Genomic DNA, 7,270 nt, shown 5'->3' with positions numbered 1-7,270 from the left:
GTGCTCTAACGACTAGGCTACATAGACTCATTCTCATGCTGGTGCACTGTCTCTCGGACCCAATGTCTCTTTAATTATTTATTCACAGCAGAACAGCTTCAATGAAAGAGATGGAGGGACTCCCATATCAGAATATCTCATTGCCCAGTGGCTAGATCACACACCTGAGAGATTTCAGAGCCCAAGTGGGAAAACTGATATTGCTATGTCTGAACCCTGCAGTGCACGCCCCACAAGCCCGTGTCAGTAGGCCCAGAGTCTGCGATTCACTGCTGAGGGGATTTTTACTGTGGTGTAGACGTACCTACTGTGGCCTCACCAGCACAGAAAATAACTGAGTTTGATGGGATCTCTAAGAATGGGTGTCACACACACAGTGTGTCAGCTGACCTCTGACAGCTGGGGTCTGCAAACAATACATGGCTCATACTGGGATTAAGTCAAAAGGATTTAGGCTCCTATGTGTTTAGTTTTCAAAATGTGACTTAGGCTCCTAAGTAGAGCCAAGCAAATGACTGATTTTCTTTGTTAGTGGCCAAACTGAAAAATAATAATAAAAAAAAACATTTTATTTTGGGTCAACCTCCAATTATTATTTTCTTTTTCATTTCTGCATTTAGCTTTGTCATATTGTTTAGCTGAGTTGCGGTTTTGGATTTTTTCTTTAATCTTTTAAAAAACAAGCCTAGCAAAATTTCTAAAAGAAACATCATTTGGGAAAAAAAAGAGTTGAACTGTTTTGACTCTCTCTTTAGACACATGGCTAAATATTTTCCCACCTTTCATCTTATTCTTCTAAAATCTCTGCTCTAGGAACTATTTTGGGGACAGTTCTCTGGCTGGTGTTATCCAGGAGGTCAGACTGGATGATCACAGTAGTCCCTTCTGACCTTGCAATCGATGAAACTATACAGAAGAACATAGCAGGGGGCATCTCAACTCAGCAAGAATGAATGTAGCTGGCAGCAAAGGGAGGATCTTGGAAGAGACCCAAGTGGTTGGGGCATCCTTGAGTCAGAACAAACCTCATCTCCCCCCTCCTGCATGATATTAACAGAACCCTAATGGACATGGGGATGCACCTTAGGGCTCTGTCAATGTCATGCACCCAATCTGTTCCACTTCACATTTCTCACCCTGCTCAGCACTATGCCTGGATACTCAACTGGGGTAAATCAACACTGACATCAGTAGGCCTACTCTGATTTACATCAGCTGGGGATCTGGCCCATGGACTCCAATTGTTACATCCTTTCATACCAGCAGGGGATCTGGATCACTGGCTCCAATAGTTACACCCATTCACACCAGCGGGGGATCTGGACCATGTACTCCAGTGGAGCTAAGGCCAGTTACCCCACCTGGGTATCTGGTCCCATTGGGTCAATGCAGTTAGATCAATTTACTTCAGAATAGCAAGCGACGAGAATGGAAGTTCATCTCCTTAAGCATAAGACTGGATTTGTTTGGAATAAATGTGGAGACAATTAGAACATGACACATGGGAGGCTGGGCTGATGCAGTTTTAGACTCGAGCTATATACATTTTCTTTTCTATCTGATTCAGCTAGTGGCCTCCCAAGAAATGACACAGATTTACACCAGGTAGGAATCTGGCCAATTGTCTCCAAAGAAGCCAATGATTTAATCCAGCTGGGGAGCTGGTCCTTTGGCTTCCCACCGAGATCATAACCTGGCCTATTATTTGTAATGGGATCTTCTTCTTTTGCTAGTTAATATCTGTATCACTGGCCCTGGGATGTTTGTAATAACAAAGCACAACCTTCTTTTGTGCTCGACATTGAACTTTCAAATAAATAAAGCATACAATGCATCAGAAATATTCTGGGTGTCTCTCATAGATTCCTAATTGTTCACAGTAAATTGGAACAAAAGAGGATGGATCTTCAAAGGTGCCTAAATTAGAATTGGTAGAAAAATTTCCAAGAAAAGGAAAATAAGGTTCAGAAAATAAGGTTTTGTGAACAACAAAGCTTCTCCATCCAAAAGCTATTGTTTCAGGTCCTCTGCAGACTCATGTAGATGTTGCTGCATCAGTCAGACTCAGGCAAGCTTCCCCTCTCAGGATGATTGGTTCTGGCTCTCTGAAGACTCAGGGAGATGGTATTCTGTTTGTTACTCTTAGTTCAACTTTTCCAGATTTCTACACAGTCATGTCACTCATGAATATTTTCACAAACACTTCACTGATTCCTAAATAATCATACGAAAGACATAACACAGTTTCCAAGGAATCAGTGCAATCTGAACTCTGGTATTTTATTTATTAACATATTTATGAAGATGTTAAAACAAATCTGGTCAGTTCTAACTTCTCAATTCTGTGCTCAGGTTTTCAGCCTATAAGTGATTGGAGTGAAGGTTATTACTGTTCACAGAAGATTGAGTGGGGAGGGATAGCTCAGTGTTTTGCGCATTGGCCTGCTAAACCCAGGGTTATGAATTCAATCCTTGAGGGGGCCATTTAGGAATCTAGGACAAAAATCTGTCTGGGGATTGGTCCTGATCTGAGCAGGGAGTTGGACTAGATGGCCTCCTGAGGTCCCTTCCAACCCTGGTGTTCCAAGATTCTATGAAGAAGAAGAAATCTGGATGTTTCAATGAAAATCTCCTCATTTCAGTTTTCAGTAGTAGTGGTTCCAAGACACAAAACCCAGATCCAATGTCTGGGGATATTCAAATGCAAGAAAATATTTTGAGACCTTGCAGTAATCTGAACACTGGGTCTAATTCACTAGTTTTCTCCATCTGCTGTGTGCACACCCTTAAAAGACATGGTTAAGCCATGCATATTTTGTCACAGTCTTTACTAAAAAGGTTAATAATCACCACATACACAACACAATTAATATTAACAACAAGGAGGAAGAAACACAACCCAAAATAGGAAAAGAATGAGCCAAACAATATTTAGATAAGTTAAATGTACTCAAGTTGGCAGGACCTGATGAAATCCTTCCTAGGATACTTATTAGCAATTATCTTTGAGAACTCATGGAGGATGATTGATGTCCCAGAGTACTGGAGAAGGAAAAATAATAGTATCTAGCTTTTAAAAGGGTGTACAAAGACCACCTGGAGAATTATAGACCAGTCAATCTAACTTTGATATCTGGACAGACACTCGGACAAGAAATTATTAAATAATGCATAAGCATCTAGAGGATAAGAGGGTTATAACTAAGAGCCAGCATAGATTTGCCAAGAACAGATCATGCCAAACCAACTTTATTTCCTTCTTTGATAGGGTACTAGCCTAGAGGATGGGGGGAAGCAGTAAACATAATATATGTTGATTTTAGTGAGATTTTTGATACAGTGCCACATGACATTCTCATAAGCAAACTAGGGAAGACATTACTGAAAGAGTAGTTATCAATGGTTTGCTGTAAAACAGGGAGTGTTTATCCAATGGAATCTTGCAGGGGTCAGTCTTGGGTCTGGTACTATTAAATATTTTCATTAATGACTTGAATAATGGACTGCAGAGTAAGCTTCTAAAATTTGCAGATACCACCAAGCTGGAAGGGATTGCAAGCACTTTGGAGGACAGGATTAGAATTCATATTAGACTTTGGCAAATTAGACAATTGATTTGAAATCAACATAAGGAAATTGAATAAAGGAAAATGTAACATACTACACTTAGGAAGGAAAATCAAATGCACAATTAAAAAACGCATAATAACTGACTAAGTGGTAGTACTACTGAAAAGCAAGTGGGGGTTATAGTGGATCACAAATTGAATATGAGTCAACCGTGTGATGGAGTTGTGAAAAAGACAAATATCTTTCTGATCTATGAACAGGAGTGTGGTATGTAAGACATGAGAGGTAATTGTCCGCTCTACTCAGCACTGGTGAGACCTTAGTTGGAGTCCTGTGTCCAGTTCTGGATGCCACACTCTAGGAAAGATGTGGATAAACTGAGAGAGTCCAAAGGAGAGCAACACAAATGATAAAAGGTTGAGAAAACCCACCCTGTGAAAAACAGTTAAAAATTGGTTATGTTTAGTCTTGAGAAAAAAGACTGATGGGAGGACCTGATTACAGACTTCAGATATGTTTAGAGATGTTAATAAGAGGACAGGGATCAATTTTTCTCCATGTCCACTGAAGAGAGGACACAAAGAAATGGGCTTAATCATCGGCAAGGGAAATTAGGTTAGATAATAGAAAAAAAACCTTTTTATCTATAAGTGTAGTTAAACTGTGGAAAAGGCTTCCAAGAGAGGTTGTGAAATCCCCATCCCTGGAGGTTTTTAAGAATAGATTGGCCAGTCACCTGCCAGGTCTGGACTAGAGTTAATTGGCCCTGCCTCAGCTCAGGGGATTGGACTTGATTACCTCTCAAGGTCCCTTCCTGACTTACATTTCTATTGTTCAATTAATCTAGCAAGCATGAGAACCAATTGCAGTGAAACTGTGGTGGCATGGACTTCAGTGTGGGCTAGCCACCCCAATGCATAGCCAGGGTTGTGAACAGGCATGGCCAGCCCATCCTGCCATGGCTTCACTGCTATTGGCGCCCAAACTAGCTAGATCAAAACTAGTGTGTGTATGTCTATACATGCTGGACTCCTGCCCTCTGACTGCAGTATAGACATACCCTTAAACCTTAGTTGGGACATAAGTGGGGTGTGGACACACGTTGCCCGTTTCCAGAGCTGCATTTCACTTTCTATGTGACGATGCTGCAGTTGTGATCATGGTTGTGGAGAAAATCTGACCTGAGTGAACCTTAAAATCTGAGAAACAAGAAGGCAAATGAAAAGCCTCTGGGTTTTTTTCTAATCTCATGATTTTCAAGCCCACTTCCTGAGATTTTGGGGGTCTGACATAATTTCTGAATGTTTGCGGTTGGCAATATATGTTTGTGTATGCATGAGAGTGTTTTTTCTCTCTGTGAATGTATATGTCTTTGGATAGGTTCTGCCACTGCTTTGTTTAATAGAAGAAGAAGAAGAAGAAGAAGAAGAAGAAGAAGGTTTTATGGATTTTGAGCTTTCAGGAGGCTACATTTTGAAGCTTTTCTTCAAACCACATGGGCTACAAATGTACTTTATTTTTAGCGGAACACTGAGATTCTCTTGTATTCACAAGCCTTCAGAAGCTGGGGCTTTTTAGAATAAAATATTGCAGGATTTGGCAACAATCTAGATGTTGCCTGGAATTTCCAAAGGAGCCTAAAGGAGTTAGGCACTGAAATGCCATCTGAAATGGGCAACTTGGAAAGACAGAAAGAAACATCAATTTTTTAATAGAACGTATAATCTCTTATTGTAAGTTTGCATTTATACACAGAACAATTTGCTATGACAACTTTTACAGAGAATAAAATAAAATAAAAAGTGAAAGAGGGAATCAGAAGTTGGCAGCTGAAGACTGGGAAATTCCAATTTATAAATCATACTAGAAAGTCTGAGAGAGGACAAAGGGATGAGAAGAGGGTGTATAATACAATTATATTGAAAACAAGATGGATGTACAATTTAAGAAGTGAAAAAGATGAAGTTATTCCAAGTAGTGGCCACCAGATAACCACATATATACATGGGGGATGCTACACCATAAAACAACTAACAAAAGTTGAATTGTGTTTATATTTGGCATATACTAGAAAAAAAATATCATTATTTGTTAATGATTTGATAGATAGACTGAAATCAAACGAGTTAGTTTCCAGAAAAGCTAAAACAAAAAATAGTAGTTTATCCCAAATCAGTGACATTTTATTTCAACAGAAACATTTTTGTCTCTTTAAATTCATTGAGACTGTAGTTAGAACATAAGTAGCAGATTCTGCAATCAGTTATACTGTTATAAGTATAGAATAAATCAATTGAAGTCACAGGTGTTACACTACATCTCCACTTACGTAACTAAGAAAAGAATCTGGCCCTAAACGATGGCATCATATGTATGTAAGTCCATCCATACAATATAACATAAACCCCAGTTCAGTAGTCCAAATATAAAAATATAGGCCCAATATGTTATTTCTGGTTATACAATGATCCACTAATTTAGCAATCCTGCTAACATATCTTTTTCACACGAGAATAGTTAAGAAGGATTACACATGTCAAAAAGAAACGTGATAGATTTGACCTCCTTTACACACACACACAGAAGGTATATCCTTTCTCACTCCATCCAACTCCATTTCTTAGGTAGAGACCCTACTCTGTTCTGTTTAGATTCTGTGACTGTTAGACTACATCTAACTATTAGTTGAACAAAATATTCAGGATCACCCCCACTAAACTTATCTTCATGACTTGGTGAAGTATTGTGTCACAGTTACTTGAGCTGTCATCTTATCTACCTGAAACGCCTTTGGAGGTTAGCCATTCTTCCCACTCCATAATTTCCCCTTTGAGGCTAAGAGCTGACTCCATTCCCATCACTGTTAATACAGTCTAGAGAATACAGATGTGATTAGCTTTTGGTTAATTTCAACCACTCATCAGACAAAATGCCAAGGGAAATTCCTCTTTCTTACATGAAGGATAAATAATGAATCAGAAGAGATGCAGGCTCTTCGGCACTTCATACAACACAAGCCAAGCGGGATGTCAGGACCCTGGCTGTCTGCTGAGAGAATGGAAGCAAGTGAAGCAAACAATGACTGAAGGCAGAGAGTGCAGCAAATATTCTGGTTTCCAAAATGTTGACTGAACAGGGGTCAGATCAGAGATAAGAGAACATCCAGATCAGCCTTAAAGGTAAAGCAACCTTTACCCACTCTTTCTTTTTGAAACCAGATGGCAAAATGCAAAGACAAACTTTCAAAGACTCATAATTTCCAAGACGTGAATGCTACTATGATCATCTGACCTCCTGTGTAAACACAGACCATAGAACTTCTGCAAAATAGTTCCTGATAGAACTGGAGAAAGGCCTTTTAGAAAAATATGCAGTTGAAATTAAAAATTGCCAGTGATGGAGAATCCACCACAAAACTTGGTAAGTTTGTGTAAATAGTTAATTGCCCTCCCTGTTAAAAATGTATGCCTTATATCAGAGGTCAGCAACTTTTCAGAAGTGGTGTGCCGAGTCTTCATTTATTCACTCTAATTTAAGATTTTGCATGCCAGTAACACATTTTCACATTTTCTAGAAGGTCTCTTTCTATAAGTCTATAATATATAACTAAACTATTGTTGTATGTAAAGTAAATAAGGTTTTTAAAATGTTTAAGAAGCTTCATTTAAAATTAAATTAAAATGCAGAGTCCTCTGGACCG

This window comes from Gopherus flavomarginatus, unplaced genomic scaffold (genome assembly GCF_025201925.1).
Source record: "Gopherus flavomarginatus isolate rGopFla2 unplaced genomic scaffold, rGopFla2.mat.asm mat_scaffold_90_arrow_ctg1, whole genome shotgun sequence".
NCBI classification, from domain to species: Eukaryota; Metazoa; Chordata; order Testudines; family Testudinidae; genus Gopherus; species Gopherus flavomarginatus.
The sequence above is the reverse complement of the archived record's forward strand: the minus strand, read 5'-3'. Positions refer to the sequence as shown.